The sequence below is a fragment of the Oncorhynchus gorbuscha genome, unplaced genomic scaffold, assembly GCF_021184085.1.
Source record: "Oncorhynchus gorbuscha isolate QuinsamMale2020 ecotype Even-year unplaced genomic scaffold, OgorEven_v1.0 Un_scaffold_3912, whole genome shotgun sequence".
Taxonomy (NCBI): Eukaryota; Metazoa; Chordata; class Actinopteri; order Salmoniformes; family Salmonidae; genus Oncorhynchus; species Oncorhynchus gorbuscha.
In genome coordinates this window covers 17307-34504 of record NW_025748053.1, presented here as the reverse complement: position 1 = coordinate 34504, position 17198 = coordinate 17307, and the positions used below count along the sequence as shown (strand labels likewise).

The 17198-nt window shown below is 40.3% G+C and overlaps 1 pseudogene; it reads left to right on the top strand.

Moving 5' to 3' along the window:
* Nucleotides 1-5110: 5110 nt before the first annotated feature.
* The window catches only part of LOC124028252, a 28587-nt pseudogene continuing 16499 nt past the window's right edge, over nucleotides 5111-17198 (top strand).

The window sequence follows — 17198 nt, the reverse complement described above, 5'->3', positions numbered from 1 at the left end:
TAGTTATATATAGTGTGTAGTAGTTATATATAGTATAGTAGTTATATATAGTGTGTAGTAGTTATATATAGTGTGTAATAGTTATATATAGTGTGTAGTAGTTATATATAGTGTGTAGTAGTTATATATAGTGTGTAGTAGTTATATATAGTATAGTAGTTATATATAGTGTGTAGTAGTTATATATAGTATAGTAGTTATATATAGTGTGTAGTAGTTATATATAGTGTGTAGTAGTTATATATAGTGTGTAGTAGTTATATATAGTGTGTAGTAGTTATATATAGTATAGTAGTTATATATAGTGTGTAATAGTGTGTAGTAGTTATATATAGTGTGTAGTAGTTATATATAGTATAGTAGTTATATATAGTGTGTAGTAGTTATATATAGTATAGTAGTTATATATAGTGTGTAGTAGTTATATATAGTGTGTAGTAGTTATATATAGTGTGTAGTAGTTATATATAGTATAGTAGTTATATATAGTGTGTAGTAGTTATATATAGTGTGTAGTAGTTATATATAGTGTGTGGTAGTTATATATAGTATAGTAGTTATATATAATGTGTAGTAGTTATATATAGTATAGTAGTTATATATAATGTGTAGTAGTTATATATAGTATAGTAGTTATATATAATGTGTAGTAGTTATATATAGTATAGTAGTTATATATAATGTGTAGTAGTTATATATAGTATAGTAGTTATATATAATGTGTAGTAGTTATATATAGTATAGTAGTTATATATAATGCGTAGTAGTTATATATAGTATAGTAGTTATATATAGTGTGTAGTAGTTATATATAGTATAGTAGTTATATATAATGTGTAGTAGTTATATATAGTGTGTAGTAGTTATATATAGTGTGTAGTAGTAAGTATATAGTATAGTAGTTATGTATAGTATAGTAGTTATGTATAGTAGTTATATATAATGTGTAGTAGTTATATATAATGTGTAGTAGTTATATATAGTGTGTAGTAGTTATATATAGTATAGTAGTTATGTATAGTAGTTATATATAGTATAGTAGGTATGTATAGTATAGTAGTTATATATAGTGTGTAGTAGTTATGTATAGTATAGTAGTTATGTATAGTATAGTAGTAAGTGTATAGTATAGTAGTTATATATAGTATAGTATTTATGTATAGTATAGTAGTTATGTATGGTATAGTAGTAAGGAAATAGTATAGTAGTTATGTATAGTATAGTAGTTATGTATAGTGTATAGTAGTAAGTATATAGTATAGTAGTAAGTATATAGTATAGTAGTTATATATAGTGTGTAGTAGTTATATATAATATAGTAGTTATATATAGTGTGTAGTAGTTATATATAGTATTGTAGTTATATATAGTGTGTAGTAGTTATATATAGTATTGTAGTTATATATAGTATAGTAATTATGTATAGTATAGTAGTACGTATATAGTATAGTAGTTATATATAGTGTGTAGTAGTTATATATAGTATTGTAGTTATATATAGTATAGTAATTATGTATAGTATAGTAGTACGTATATAGTATAGTAGTTATGTATAGTATAGTAGTTATGTATAGTGTATAGTAGTAAGTATATAGTATAGTAGTAAGTATATAGTATAGTAGTTATATATAGTGTGTAGTAGTTATATATAGTATAGTAGTTATATATAGTGTGTAGTAGTTATATATAGTGTGTAGTAGTAAGTATATAGTATAGTAGTTATGTATAGTAGTTATGTATAGTAGTTATATATAGTATAGTAGTTATGTATAGTATAGTAGTTATATATAGTGTGTAGTAGTTATGTATAGTATAGTAGTTATGTATAGTAGTTATGTATAGTAGTTATGTATAGTAGTTATGTATGGATAAGAGCGTCTGCTAAATGACCTAAATGTAAATGTAAATGTAGTAGTTATATATAGTATAGTAGTTATGTATAGTATAGTAGTTATATATAGTGTGTAGTAGTTATGTATAGTATAGTAGTTATGTATAGTAGTTATGTATAGTAGTTATGTATAGTAGTTATGTATAGTAGTTATATATAGTATAGTAGTTATGTATAGTATAGTAGTTATATATAGTGTGTAGTAGTTATGTATAGTATAGTAGTTATGTATAGTATAGTAGTAAGTGTATAGTATAGTAGTTATATATAGTATAGTAGTTATGTATAGTATAGTAGTTATATATAGTGTGTAGTAGTTATGTATAGTATAGTAGTTATGTATAGTAGTTATGTATAGTAGTTATGTATAGTAGTTATGTATAGTAGTTATATATAGTATAGTAGTTATGTATAGTATAGTAGTTATATATAGTGTGTAGTAGTTATGTATAGTATAGTAGTTATGTATAGTAGTTATGTATAGTATAGTAGTTATGTATAGTATAGTAGTTATGTATAGTATAGTAGTTATATATAGTGTGTAGTAGTTATGTATAGTATAGTAGTTATGTATAGTAGTTATGTATAGTATAGTAGTTATGTATAGTATAGTAGTAAGTATATAGTATAGTAGTTATGTATAGTATAGTAGTTATGTATAGTAGTTATATATAGTATAGTAGTTATGTATAGTACAGTAGTTATATATAGTATAGTAGTTATGTATAGTATAGTAGTTATATATAGTGTGTAGTAGTTATGTATAGTATAGTAGTTATGTATAGTACAGTAGTAAGTGTATAGTATAGTAGTTATATATAGTGTGTAGTAGTTATGTATAGTATAGTAGTTATGTATAGTAGTTATGTATAGTAGTTATGTATAGTAGTTATGTATAGTAGTTATATATAGTATAGTAGTTATGTATAGTATAGTAGTTATATATATAGTGTGTAGTAGTTATGTATAGTATAGTAGTTATGTATAGTAGTTATGTATAGTATAGTAGTTATGTATAGTATAGTAGTTATGTATAGTATAGTAGTTATATATAGTGTGTAGTAGTTATGTATAGTATAGTAGTGATGTATAGTAGTTATGTATAGTATAGTAGTTATGTATAGTATAGTAGTAAGTATATAGTATAGTAGTTATGTATAGTATAGTAGTTATGTATAGTAGTTATATATAGTATAGTAGTTATGTATAGTACAGTAGTTATATATAGTATAGTAGTTATGTATAGTATAGTAGTTATATATAGTGTGTAGTAGTTATGTATAGTATAGTAGTTATGTATAGTACAGTAGTAAGTGTATAGTATAGTAGTTATATATAGTGTATAGTAGTTATGTATAGTATAGTAGTAAGTATATAGTATAGTAGTTATATATAGTGTATAGTAGTTATGTATATAGTATAGTAGTTATATATAGTGTATAGTGGTTTTTATACAGTATACAGTATAGCCCTTATGCATAGTATAGAGTATAGTACTTATGTATAGTATCGTAGTTATATATAGTGTATAGTAGTTAGTATGTAGTATAGTAGTTATATATAGTATAGTAGTTAGTGTATAGTATAGTAGTTATATATAGTATATTAGTTAGTGTATATTATAGCAGTTATAGTATAGTAGTTAGTATGTAGTATAGTAGTTATATATAGTATATAATATAGTAGTTAGTATATAGTATAGTAGTTATATATAGTGTATAGTGGTTTTATATATAGTATACAGTATAGTACTTATGTATAGTATAGTAGTTATTTATAGTATATAGTATAGCACTTATGTATAGTATAGTAGTTATTTATAGTAGTTGTATTCATGTGTCCTTTATGCTTTGTGTTTAAATATGTGTCATTACTGTATTGTTGGGTTATATTATACGGTTGTATTTGGTTTTAATAACAAGCTTGTGTTGGTCTGTCTGTGCTGGGTTTAACAAAATGCTTTCAAGCTTACTGTCCATTTTAGTAGATAGAGGAGGAATTTAGACAGAAGCAAGTACACAGACAAAATCTTCAGGCCTTTCTCAAAGTTTGACAGTTTTTCAATTTTGTATCGTAGCATCATTTCCTGCCTTTTGGCATTTCCTGATTATTGACATAATATATTTTTAAAAGGGCATTTTACTCATCTGTTCAGCAGCACGTATCAGCTAAACAACAGAGACATGTACTTACTGCTATCAACAACAAACTGCTCATTGGACACAAATCAGAACAACTACTATGGAAATGGAACACAGACTATAAAGCAAGTCTTCTTCATGTGCATTTGTCCCAGATGGCACACTATTCCCTATGATGCGCACTATGGTCCCTGGTCAAAAGTAGTGTACTATATAGGGAACAGTGTGCCATTTGAGACTGAGCCACACATGAAGACGACCTGCTTTATATACAGTAGTCTGTGTTCATTTCCATATTCGTTGTTCTGATTTGTGTCCAATTAGGAGTTTGTTTTTGTTAATTGCAGTAGGTACACTATAATTATAATAGCATTGGCTCTGTTGGGATAATTCATCATTTTCTCTTATGTAAAAAAAACAAAACACACAAAGAACACTTAGAGCTGAAGTCAATGCAACATCGTGTGTTAGCAGCAATGTTTACGCAGTAGCTTTGTTTACACAACTACTACCTGTAAAAATGTGCGTGCATTCTGGGAATTCTGACAACTAGAGGTACCTACCAGTGTCAGGAGAATATACGTGCTATTTCACATGCAATAGATGCAATAGATACTTTATATGCCTCTTGACAGGTTGTCGTTGCAACTAGAAATGTGTTCTTGAAATTGGCCTCCCTGTAGATGAAGTCGACCACTGACCAAGATATTAATGTATGATGTATGTATGATTTACTAGATACATTGGTATTGAAGACGTCTCCCGAAACACAGACAGACATCTAAAAGCAGGCCGACCTAGTCTCACCTTAATCCATCCCCACCACATCATCATAACAAGGGGTTTGATCAGAGCCTTAGAGAGGCATATGTACCCAGACCTGGGTTCAAGTAATATTTGTTTTTCATTCTAATACTTTAAGCACCACGTTTAGTCTGCCTGGAGTGCCAAGTGGGCGGAGTTTTGGGCTTGTGCATCTATTCCATTGGTTCCATAGCGCCAGGCATGCTCAATCAAGCCCAGCTGAAGTATTTCAAATGATTTCAAGTAGTATTTGAACCCAGGTGTGATGTAACAGCCATTACAACCCTTCATCTCTGCCTAGCGGTTTGTTATCAGTGCCCGTGTGTGTGTGTGTGTGTGTGTGTGTGTGTGTGTGTGTGTGTGTGTGTGTGTGTGTGTGTGTGTGTGTGTGTGTGTGTGTGTGTGTGTGTGTGTGTGTGTGTGTGTGTGTGTGTGTGTGTGTGTGTGTGTGTGTGTGTGTGTGTGTGTGTGATCTGTGTTGCCTAGGTTACGCCCCGGTGACAGGCATGTGCCACCCTCTGAGGAGCTGCACTCTGAACCACGAGGACGGATTCTCCTCGGCCTTCGTGGTGGCGCACGAGACCGGACATGTGTAAGTCATCGCAGCACACAGGCTGCATCCCAAGTGGCGCCCTCTTCCCTGTTGGTCACTACTGTTGTCCCAAGTGGCGCCCTCCTCCCTGTTGGTCACTACTGTTGTCCCAAGTGGCGCCCTCCTCCCTGTTGGTCACTACTGTTGTCCCAAGTGGCGCCCTCCTCCCTGTTGGTCACTACTGTTGTCCCAAGTGGCGCCCTCCTCCCTGTTGGTCACTACTGTTGTCCCAAGTGGCGCCCTCCTCCCTGTTGTTCACTACTGTTATCCCAAGTTGCGCCCTCCTCCCTGTTGGTCACTACTGTTGTCCCAAGTGGCGCCCTCCTCCCTGTTGTTCACTACTGTTGTCCCAAGTGGCGCCCTCCTCCCTGTTGGTCACTACTGTTGTCCCAAGTGGCGCCCTCCTCCCTGTTGTTCACTACTGTTATCCCAAGTTGCGCCCTCCTCCCTGTTGGTCACTACTGTTGTCCCAAGTGGCGCCCTCCTCCCTGTTGGTCACTACTGTTGTCCCAAGTGGCGCCCTCCTCCCTGTTGTTCACTACTGTTGTCGCAAGTGGCGCCCTCCTCCCTGTTGGTCACTACTGTTGTCCCAAGTGGCGCCCTCCTCCCTGTTGTTCACTACTGTTATCCCAAGTGGCGCCCTCCTCCCTGTTGGTCACTACTGTTGTCCCAAGTGGCGCCCTCCTCCCTGTTGTTCACTACTGTTGTCGCAAGTGGCGCCCTCCTCCCTGTTGGTCACTACTGTTGTCCCAAGTGGCGCCCTCCTCCCTGTTGTTCACTACTGTTATCCCAAGTGGCGCCCTCCTCCTGTTGGTCACTACTGTTGTCCCAAGTGGCGCCCTCCTCCCTGTTGTTCACTACTGTTGTCGCAAGTGGCGCCCTCCTCCCTGTTGGTCACTACTGTTGTCCCAAGTGGCGCCCTCCTCCCTGTTGGTCACTACTGTTGTCCCAAGTGGCGCCCTCCTCCCTGTTGTTCACTACTGTTATCCCAAGTGGCGCCCTCCTCCCTGTTGGTCACTACTGTTGTCCCAAGTGGCGCCCTCCTCCCTGTTGGTCACTACTGTTGTCCCAAGTGGCGCCCTCCTCCCTGTTGGTCACTACTGTTGTCCCAAGTGGCGCCCTCCTCCCTGTTGGTCACTACTGTTGACCAGGGTCCTACGGGACCTGTGAGCCCCATAGCTGGAAGAAACTAAGAGGAATACAAGCAAAGAGCTGCGTGTGTGTGTGTGTGGGGGGGGGGGGGTTCTCTGCACTGCAAAGGAAGTAGGCTGCCATTGGGAACAGAGACATGGACACAGCTGGTAAACACAGAACTTAGACACACTCCAGATGGGGGTCAGATAGAGAGTCAACAGTAGAGCCCTATATAGGGAATAGAGAGTAAACAGTAGTGCCCTATTTAGGGAATAAAGAGTCAACAGTAGAGCCCTATATAGGGAATAGAGAGTCAACAGTAGTGCCCTATATAGGGAATAGAGAGTCAACAGTAGTGCCCTATATAGGGAACAGAGAGTCAACAGTAGTGCCCTATATAGGGAATAGAGAGTCAACAGTAGTGCCCTATAGGGAATAGAGAGTCAACAGTAGTGCCCTATATAGGGAATAGAGAGTCAACAGTAGTGCCCTATATTGGGAATAGAGAGTCAACAGTAGTGCCCTATATAGGGAATAGAGAGTCAACAGTAGTGCCCTATATAGGGAATAGTGTCAACAGTAGTGCCCTATATAGGGAACAGAGAGTCAACAGTAGTGCCCTATATAGGGAATAGTGTCAACAGTAGTGCCCTATATAGGGAACAGAGAGTCAACAGTAGTGCCCTATAGGGAACAGAGAGTCAACAGTAGTGCCCTATATAGGGAATAGAGAGTCCTTTCAGACACAGGCTTTGTGTTTGAGCGTAATACTGTGTTTTGCTCATCAATAACTCAGGTACCATTTCAACAGGTTAGGTATGGAACATGACGGACAGGGGAATCGTTGTTCTGACGAGACCAGCATGGGGAGCATCATGGCTCCGCTGGTCCAAGCAGCCTTCCATCGCTACCACTGGTCACGCTGCAGTAAACAGGAACTGAACCGATACATCCAGTAGGTGCAGCCTTCCCCGTACCACTGACTAGGGTTCTGACAACTTTCCCAGAGTTCACAGCTTTTCCAGGAATCCTGGTCACTGACATCACTGACATATACCACTGACCTATATCACTGACCTATATCACTGACATATATCACTGATCTATATCACTGACATATATCACTGACCTATATCACTGACCTATATCACTGACATATATCACTGACCTATATCACTGACATATATCACTGACCTATATCACTGACCTTTCACTGACCTATATCACTGACCTATCAGAGACATGTATCACTGACCTATATCACTGACCTATATCACTGACCTATATCACTGACATATATCACTGACCTTTCACTGAACTATATCACTGACCTATATCACTGACCTTTCACTGACCTATATCACTGACCTATATCACTGACATATATCACTGACCTTTCACTGACCTATATCACTGACCTATATCACTGACATATATCACTGACCTATATCACTGACCTTTCACTGACCTATATCACTGACATATATCACTGACCTATATCACTGACCTATATCACTGACATATATCACTGACCTTTCACTGACCTATATCACTGACCTATATCACTGACCTATATCACTGACCTATATCACTGACCTATATCACTGACCTTTCACTGACCTATATCACTGACATATATCACTGACCTATATCACTGACATATATCACTGACATCCTGTATATCACTGACCTATATCACTGACCTATATCACTGACCTATATCACTGACCTATACCACTGACCTATATCACTGACATATATCACTGACCTATATCACTGACCTATATCACTGAGCTATCACTGATCTATATCACTGACCTTTCACTGACCTATATCACTGACCTATATCACTGACCTATATCACTGACCTATATCACTGACCTATATCACTGACATATATCACTGACCTTTCACTGACCTATATCACTGACCTATATCACTGACCTATCACTGACCTATATCACTGACCTATCACTGACCTATATCACTGAGCTATCAGAGACATGTATCACTGACATATATCACTGACCTATATCACTGACCTATATCACTGACCTATCACTGACCTATATCACTGAGCTATCAGAGACATGTATCACTGACATATATCACTGACCTATCACAGACATATATCACTGACCTATCACTGACATATATCACTGACCTATCACAGACATATATCACTGACCTATATCACTGACCTATCACTGACATATATCACTGACCTATATCACTGACCTATCACTGACATATATCACTGACCTATCACTGACATGTATCACTGACCTATCACAGACATATATCACTGAGCTATCACTGACCTATCACAGACATATATCACTGAGCTATCACTGACCTATCATAGACATGTATCACTGAGCTATCACTGACATATACAACTGACCTATCACAGATATATATCACTGACATGTATCACTGACCTATCACTGACATGTATCACTGACCTATCACAGACATGTATCACTGACCTATATCACGTCAACAGTGAAGAGGAAACTCTGGGATTCTGGCCTACTCGTTTCTCTGTCCAGTGTCTGTGTCTTAATCTTTTATTTTTATCGGCCAGTCTGAGATAAGGCTTTTTCTTTGCAACTCTGCCTAGAAGGCCAGCATCCCGGAGTCGCCTCTTCACTGTTGATGTTGAGACTGGTGTTTTGCGGGTACTATTTAATGAAGCTACCAGCTGAGGACTTGTGAGTCGTTTGTTTCTCAAACTAGACACTCTAATGTACTTGTCCTCTTGCTCATGTGTGCACCGGGGCCTCCCACTCCTCTTTCTATTCTGGTTAGAGCCAGTTTGCTCTGTTCTGTGAAGGGAGTAGTACACAGCGTTGTACGAGAGCTTCAGTTTGTTGGCAATTTCTCGCATGGAATAGCCTTAATTTCTCAGAACAAGATTAGACTGACAAGTTTCAGAAAAAAAGTTATTTGTTTCTGGCCAGTTTGAGCATGTGTCAACCCACAAATGCTGATGCTCCAGATACTCAACTAGTCTAAAGAAGACCAGTTTTATTGCTTCTTTAATTAGCTCTACAGTTTCCAGCTGTGCTAACATAATTGCAAAAGGGTTTTCTAATGATCAACTAGACTTGGATGAGCTAACACAGCATGCCATTGGAACACAGGAGTGATGGTTGCTGATGATGGTCCTCTGTACGCCTATGTAGATATTCCATTAAAAATCTGCCGTTTCCAGCTACAATAGTAATTTACAACATTAACAATGTCTACACTGTATTTCTGATGAATTTGATCAGCTCTTATGACTGTCTCTGTTCTAATGTGTCTTATCCCTCCATCTCTTATGACTGTCTCTGTTCTGATGTGTTTTTATCCCCCTCCATCTCTAATGACTTTCTCTGTTCTGATGTGTCTTATCTCCCTCCAGCTCTTATGACTGTCTCTGTTCTGATGTGTCTTATCCCCCTCCATCTGTTATGACTGTCTCTGTTCTGATGTGTCTTATCCCTCCATCTCTCATGACTGTCTCTGTTCTGATGTGTCTCATCCCTCCATCTCTTATGACTGTCTCTGTTCTGATGTGTCTTATCCCTCCATCTCTTATGACTGTCTCTGTTCTGATGTGTCTTATCCCTCCATCTCTTATGACTGTCTCTGTTCTGATGTGTCTCATCCCTCCATCTCTTATGACTGTCTCTGTTCTGATGTGTTCTTATGACTGTCTCTGTTCTGATGTGTCTTATCCCTCCATCTCTTATGACTGTCTCTGTTCTGATGTGTTCTTATGACTGTCTCTGTTCTGATGTGTTCTTATGACTGTCTCTGTTCTGATGTGTCTTATCCCTCCATCTCTTATGACTGTCTCTGTTCTGATGTGTTCTTATGACTGTCCCTGTTCTGATGTGTCTTATCCCTCCATCTCTTATGACTGTCTCTGTTCTGATGTGTTCTTATGACTGTCTCTGTTCTGATGTGTCTTATCCCTCCATCTCTTATGACTGTCTCTGTTCTGATGTGTTCTTATGACTGTCTCTGTTCTGATGTGTTTTATCTCCCTCCATCTCTTATGACTGTCTCTGTTCTGATGTGTCTTATCCCTCCATCTCTTATGACTGTCTCTGTTCTGATGTGTCTTCACTCCCTCCAGCTCTAATGACTGTCTCTGTTCTGATGTGTCTTATCTCCCTCCATCTCTTATGACTGTCTCTGTTCTGATGTGTCTTATCTCCCTCCATCTCTAATGACTGTCTCTGTTCTGATGTGTCTTATCTCCCTCCAGCTCTTATGACTGTCTCTGTTCTGATGTGTCTTATCTCCCTCCAGCTCTTATGACTGTCTCTGTTCTGATGTGTTTTATCTCCCTCCAGCTCTTATGACTGTCTCTGTTCTGATGTGTCTTATCCCTCCATCTCTTATGACTGTCTCTGTTCTGATGTGTCTTATCCCTCCATCTCTTATGACTGTCTCTGTTCTGATGTGTCTTATCACTCCAGCTCTTATGACTGTCTCTGTTCTGATGTGTCTTATCCCTCCATCTCTTATGACTGTCTCTGTTCTGATGTGTCTTCACTCCCTCCAGCTCTAATGACTGTCTCTGTTCTGATGTGTCTTATCTCCCTCCATCTCTAATGACTGTCTCTGTTCTGATGTGTCTTATCTCCCTCCAGCTCTTATGACTGTCTCTGTTCTGATGTGTCTTATCACTCCAGCTCTTATGACTGTCTCTGTTCTGATGTGTCTTATCCCTCCATCTCTTATGACTGTCTCTGTTCTGATGTGTTCTTATGACTGTCTCTGTTCTGATGTGTCTTATCTCCCTCCATCTCTTATGACTGTCTCTGTTCTGATGTGTCTTATCCCTCCATCTCTAATGACTGTCTCTGTTCTGATGTGTCTTATCTCCCTCCAGCTCTTATGACTGTCTCTGTTCTGATGTGTCTTATCTCCCTCCATCTCTTATGACTGTCTCTGTTCTGATGTGTCTTATCCCTCCATCTCTTATGACTGTCTCTGTTCTGATGTGTCTTATCCCTCCATCTCTTATGACTGTCTCTGTTCTGATGTGTCTTATCTCCATCTCATGACTGTCTCTGTTCTGATGTGATGACTGTCTCTGTTCTGATGTGTTTTATCTCCCTCCATCTCTTATGACTGTCTCTGTTCTGATGTGTCTTATCTCCCTCCATCTCTTATGACTGTCTCTGTTCTGATGTGTTCTTATGACTGTCTCTGTTCTGATGTGTCTTATCTCCCTCCATCTCTTATGACTGTCTCTGTTCTGATGATCTCTGTCTCTGTTCTGATGTGTCTAATCCCTCCATCTCTTATGACTGTCTCTGTTCTGATGTGTCTTATCCCTCCATCTCTTATGACTGTCTCTGTTCTGATGTGTCTTATCCCTCCATCTCTTATGACTGTCTCTGTTCTGATGTGTCTTATCTCCCTCCATCTCTTATGACTGTCTCTGTTCTGATGTGTCTTATCCCTCCATCTCTAATGACTGTCTCTGTTCTGATGTGTCTTATCCCTCCATCTCTTATGACTGTCTCTGTTCTGATGTGTCTTATCCCTCCATCTCTTATGACTGTCTCTGTTCTGATGTGTCTCCCTCTCTCCTGTCTCTGTTCTGAGCTCTTATGACTGTCTCTGTTCTGATGTGTCTTATCTCCCTCCATCTCTTATGACTGTCTCTGTTCTGATGTCTTATCCCTCCATCTCTTATGACTGTCTCTGTTCTGATGTGTCTTATCTCTCTTATGACTGTCTCTGTTCTGATGTGTCTTATCTCCCTCCATCTCTTATGACTGTCTCTGTTCTGATGTGTCTTATCTCCCTCCATCTCTTATGACTGTCTCTGTTCTGATGTGTCTTATCCCTCCATCTCTTATGACTGTCTCTGTTCTGATGTGTCTTATCTCCCTCCAGCTCTTATGACTGTCTCTGTTCTGATGTGTCTAATCCCCCTCCAGCTCTTATGACTGTCTCCTGGACAACCCTTTTGAACACAAGTGGCCCAAGCTTCCTGAGCTACCTGGGATTAACTACTCCATGGACGAGCAGTGTCGTTTTGATTTCGGCGTGGGCTACAAGATGTGCACCGCTGTAAGTCCCCTCCAGCAGCTCGCTAGACCCCTGAGATCTGAGAATAACGACTGTGACCGTTGGTGACGGGGCAGCCTGTCAATGTGTGTCCCGAATGGCACCCTATTCCATATATAGTGCACTGCTTTTTTTACCAGGGCCCATCAGGGAATATCTTGCCATTTGGGACGCAGATTCAGGACTGCATGGGGGCACTCAGTATCACTCAGGACTTTGATCTTCTGAGGATGGGATTCAAATATTACGAAGGTTAGTCTTAGAAGGAGCAGGGTCCTGCGTTCTCTTTATTATCCCCCTGGTCCATAGGCTTAGATAGTGGGCAGCTTTTTCCCTGTTTGAGATTGCAGAGGTGCCATGACTTCTGGGAAGAGACTTGGTGACCCGTAGACTGGCCACAGAAATGCACTAACTACCTCTCATCTCTCTCTCTGACCACCTCTTCCGTTCCTCTTCTCTCTGATCTCCTTTTCCCTACTCTCTCCTCTTCTCTCTGATCTCCTTTTCCCTACTCTCTCCTCTTCTCTCTGATCTCCTTTTCCCTACTCTCTCCTCTTCTCTCTGATCTCCTTTTCCCTACTCTCTCCTCTTCTCTCTGATCTCCTTTTCCTACTCTCTCCTCTTCTCTCTGATCTCCTTTTCCCTACTCTCTCCTCTTCTCTCTGATCTCCTTTTCCCTACTCTCTCCTCTTCTCTCTGATCTCCTTTTCCCTACTCTCTCCTCTTCTCTCTGATCTCCTTTTCCCTACTCTCTCCTCTTCTCTCTGATCTCCTTTTCCCTACTCTCTCCTCTTCTCTCTGATCTCCTTTTCCCTACTCTCTCCTCTTCTCTCTGATCTCCTTTTCCATACTCTCTCCTCTTCTCTCTGATCTCCTTTTCCCTACTCTCTCCTCTTCTCTCTGATCTCCTTTTCCCTACTCTCTCCTCTTCTCTCTGATCTCCTTTTCCCTACTCTCTCCTCTTCTCTCTGATCTCCTTTTCCCTACTCTCTCCTCTCTCTCTGATCTCCTTTTCCCTACTCTCTCCTCTTCTCTCTGATCTCCTTTTCCCTACTCTCTCCTCTTCTCTCTGATCTCCTTTTCCCTACTCTCTCCTCTTCTCTCTGATCTCCTTTTCCCTACTCTCTCCTCTTCTCTCTGATCTCCTTTTCCCTACTCTCTCCTCTTCTCTCTGATCTCCTTTTCCCTACTCTCTCCTCTTCTCTCTGATCTCCTTTTCCCTACTCTCTCCTCTTCTCTCTGATCTCCTTTCCCTACTCTCTCCTCTTCTCTCTGATCTCCTTTTCCCTACTCTCTCCTCTTCTCTCTGATCTCCTTTTCCCTACTCTCTCCTCTTCTCTCTGATCTCCTTTTCCCTACTCTCTCCTCTTCTCTCTGATCTCCTTTTCCCTACTCTCTCCTCTTCTCTCTGATCTCCTTTTCCCTACTCTCTCCTCTTCTCTCTGATCTCCTTTTCCCTACTCTCTCCTCTTCTCTCTGATCTCCTTTTCCCTACTCTCTCCTCTTCTCTCTGATCTCCTTTTCCCTACTCTCTCCTCTTCTCTCTGATCTCCTTTTCCCTACTCTCTCCTCTTCTCTCTGATCTCCTTTTCCCTACTCTCTCCTCTTCTCTCTGATCTCCTTTTCCCTACTCTCTCCTCTTCTCTCTGATCTCCTTTTCCCTACTCTCTCCTCTTCTCTCTGATCTCCTTTTCCCTACTCTCTCCTCTTCTCTCTGATCTCCTTTTCCCTACTCTCTCCTCTTCTCTCTGATCTCCTTTTCCCTACTCTCTCTCTTCTCTCTGATCTCCTTTTTCCCTACTCTCTCCTCTTCTCTCTGATCTCCTTTTCCCTACTCTCTCCTCTTCTCTCTGATCTCCTTTTCCCTACTCTCTCCTCTTCTCTCTGATCTCCTTTTCCCTACTCTCTCCTCTTCTCTCTGATCTCCTTTTCCCTACTCTCTCCTCTTCTCTCTGATCTCCTTTTCCCTACTCTCTCCTCTTCTCTCTGATCTCCTTTTCCCTACTCTCTCCTCTTCTCTCTGATCTCCTTTTCCCTACTCTCTCCCTCTTCTCTCTGATCTCCTTTTCCCTACTCTCTCCTCTTCTCTCTGATCTCCTTTTCCTACTCTCTCCTCTTCTCTCTGATCTCCTTTTCCCTACTCTCTCCTCTTCTCTGATCTCCTTTTCCCTACTCTCTCCTCTTCTCTCTGATCTCCTTTTCCCTACTCTCTCCTCTTCTCTCTGATCTCCTTTTCCCTACTCTCTCCTCTTCTCTCTGATCTCCTTTTCCCTACTCTCTCCTCTTCTCTCTGATCTCCTTTTCCCTACTCTCTCCTCTTCTCTCTGATCTCCTTTTCCCTACTCTCTCCTCTTCTCTCTGATCTCCTTTTCCCTACTCTCTCCTCTTCTCTCTGATCTCCTTTTCCCTACTCTCTCCTCTTCTCTGATCTCCTTTTCCCTACTCTCTCCTCTTCTCTCTGATCTCCTTTTCCCTACTCTCTCCTCTTCTCTCTGATCTCCTTTTCCCTACTCTCTCCTCTTCTCTCTGATCTCCTTTTCCTACTCTCTCCTCTTCTCTCTGATCTCCTTTTCCCTACTCTCTCCTCTTCTCTCTGATCTCCTTTTTCTTAACGTCTGTCTGTCTGTCTGTCTGTCTGTCTGTCTGTCTGTCTGTCTGTCTGTCTGTCTGTCTGTCTGTCTGTCTGTCTGTCTGTCTGTCTGTCTGCCTGCCTGCCTGTCTGTCTGTCTGTCTGTCTGTCTGTCTGTCTGTCTGTCTGTCTGTCTGTCTGTCTGTCTGTCTCTCTCTCTCTCTCTCTCTCTCTCTCTCTCTCTCTCTCTCTCTCTCTCTCTCTCTCTCTCTCTCTCTCTCTCTCTCTCTCTGTCTCTCTTTATCCCTCGCTCCCCCTCCTATAGTTCCGGACCTACGATCCCTGCAAGCAGCTGTGGTGTAGTCACCTGACAACCAGTACTTTTGTAAGACCAAGAAGGGTCCTCCGGTGGATGGGACGGAGTGTGCACCGTCGAAGGTGGGAAACGGTTCGAAAACAAACCATGGATTTCTGATGACAATTGATACACCTAATAATATACAGGGCTATACTTCATCTTTAGAAACAGTTCTCCAAAAAGTACACAATTACTTGAAGAAGTTTTACTAAATTAATATTAGAAATAACATATCGGCCCGTTTGAATGTTATAGTGCTTATATTTGTTATATGTCCCACGTACTGATGTCCAACTGCAATGGCTGTGTAACACAGGTGGCACCTTACCCATACATTTAAAGAGCATTTAATTTTTAAAAAAAATAACATATCGGCTCGTTTGAATGTTATAATAATTTTTGTTGGGTGCTTATATTTGTTCTATGTGGCACCTTGCCCATACATTTTTTTATTTTATTTTTATTTTTTACTAGGCAAGTCGGTTAAGAAAAAAATCTTATTTTCAATGACAGCCTAGGAACAGTGGGTTAACTGCCTTGTTCAGGGGCAGAACCACAGATTTTGTACCTAGTCAGCTCGGGGATTTGAACTTGCAACCTTTCAGTTACTAGTCCAATGCTCTAACCACTAGGCTACCCTGCCGCCTCTACACTCTAAACACTAGGCTACCTGCCGTCCCTACACTCTAACCACTAGGCTACCCTGCCGCCTCTACACTCTAACCACTAGGCTACCTGCCGTCCCTACACTCTAACCACTAGGCTACCTGCCGCCTCTACACTCTAACCACTAGGCTACCCTGCCGTCCCTACACTCTAAACACTAGGCTACCTGCCGTCCCTACACTCTAACCACTAGGCTACCCTGCCGCCTCCACACTCTAACCACTAGGCTACCCTGCCGCCTCTACACTCTAACCACTAGGCTACCTGCCGTCCCTACACTCTAACCACTAGGCTACCCTGCCGCCTCTACACTCTAACCACTAGGCTACCTGCCGTCCCTACACTCTAACCACTAGGCTACCTGCCGTCCCTACACTCTAACCACTAGGCTGCCCTGCCGCCTCTACACTCTAACCACTAGGCTACCTGCCGCCTCTACACTCTAACCACTAGGCTACCTGCCGCCTCTACACTCTAACCACTAGGCTACCCTGTTTAAGGAGCATGTAATCAGCTATTCATACTTCATGGACGAATAGTGTTCGTTCTCATGTTCTCTCCCTGTTCCTTTAGCCAGGATTGCTCAAAGCATAACAGTTGTTGTGAACTCTGACCCAGGAGATGTTCAGGGCTCATTCCTGCCATGGTTTTAATGCTAACGGAGCCAACGAATGGAGAGATATTGTATACATGTACGCACTGTTGACTCCACTGTCTCCTTTCTGAAAAAAAAATATATAAAACGTTTTTAAAAAATTAAGTACACAATAGCTCAAATGGATAAACAGAAGGAACAGTTTGAGTGTACTTACTAAGCATTTAATTAGCGTGAAGTTAGCATTTCATTGGCTAGTCATGATTAATGGAGTCACGGTGGTCATAACAGTGTTCTATCCATGTTCCTTTAGCTGGCATCGCTCTATGGAGTTGTCATATACCATTGACATGGCCAGGGCTCCATT